Below are 1,777 nucleotides of genomic sequence, written 5' to 3' on the forward strand. Positions count from 1 at the left end.
CCAACTACAATAATATATTTTTGTTAATTAAAAAACTAACAAAAAAAAAAAAATTATTATTGAAGCAAAAATATATTATATTTTACAAAACCTAATTATTAATCATAATTTCCAAAATTATTACAAAAAATTATACAACAATTAACGTAACTCTAAAGTTAATTAATTATAATTTTTAAAATTATCATAAAAATTTTAAATATATATTTTTTACTAATCTATCACATTAGTCTAATTCAAACATTATCATTGATTAAAATATTCACTAACTACATCTAAACATATATATTTCTAACTATTATTTAAACATATATTCCTAAATTTTTAACAATAATAATAATTCTGTAACATATATATTCCTAAATTCAATTTCTAACAATAATAATAATAATTCTGAAATATAAAAAATTTAAAAAATAAACTTACATAATTAAAATGACAAAAATAATTGATAATATAAAGTTTAGGACGATCAACATCTTTATATTTTTGTTTCTTTGGTATTGTAATTTTTTTTTAACACAGGTAGAATAAGATGTTGTTAAACTGCTGAAGAAAAGAGAATAGGACTACTAGTTGGATTCAAGAAAAAAGTGACTTCGGAGGGAGAGAGTAGGTATAGAAAATGACATATTAGTATAAGGGGCACTACTGTGGGGAATAAAATATGCGCAATACGTGACGAAAAAAGCACAAATTCAACGGTATAAAGGACATTGCTGTGGGAAACAAGGCATGCGCGACACGTGACGGAAAAGGCATAAATCAGACCGTCTGATTTGTGCTCTTTAAATCAGACCATTTGATTATCTAGACTAAACTCGTTCTATCCAATTCATTTTTTTCTAACACCACATCCAAGTAAAGCACATATGCACTCCATAATACCGTCCTACTGTATTTCTCTCTCCATATCAAAATTAAAAAGTGAACGTTTGCTATGTATTTCTTTTTTAACAATGGGGGAAGTTCTATAACAAATAATTTGCATGTGCTCCCAAAACCGCGGCATGAAGCAATCGGAAAAGTTCAAAGTTCGAACCTCCAGGTTGGCACGATTGCCAGATAACTTTGACGTAAAGAGGTATGTTGATGTTGGGGAAAAAAATAGGGGTTTAATTAATATGCATATCCAGTAATAAGATTATTATTAATGAAAATTTTTAAATTTTTAATAATTATAAAATAAATAAATGAATAAATTATATTTTTAAATTTTTTCATAAATTTAATGAATAGAGATAAAACACTTTAGGTGACAGAGAAATTGAATGCAGAGTAAATAATTTTCTTTTTTAAGGGGAAAAAATAGTGAAATGTGGTTGATTAAGTTGCTTAGGTTGATAAATTTTGGTTTATTGTTCTTGCAAGTTGAAATTATAAAACAATGAGAGAATGTGCGTTCATTAATGTTGAGGCAAATAAGAAAATGTTTGAAAAACAATAGAAAATTAATCCAAGGCAGTCTAAAGTTATTTAAGTAATATTATATGTAATAAGTTTGTAATTGTATAAATTTTATATGCATAATATTATGAATATTAAATTAAATAAGATAGCCAATGAGTTATAGCTCAAATAGTATAGTTTTTCTATATTCATCTAAGAGGTCGCGAGTTCGAGTATTCCTATCTTTGATAAAAAAAAAATTAAATAAGATAATTTTTAATTGATGCATACTGAGATATAAAAATGCTATATAATAAAATGTATATTTTATAAATAATTATACTATTCTATGTTATAAAAAAAAAATCGACCATCAATAACTAATACA

Source organism: Arachis ipaensis, chromosome B09 (genome assembly GCF_000816755.2).
Source record: "Arachis ipaensis cultivar K30076 chromosome B09, Araip1.1, whole genome shotgun sequence".
Lineage (NCBI taxonomy): Eukaryota > Viridiplantae > Streptophyta > Magnoliopsida > Fabales > Fabaceae > Arachis > Arachis ipaensis.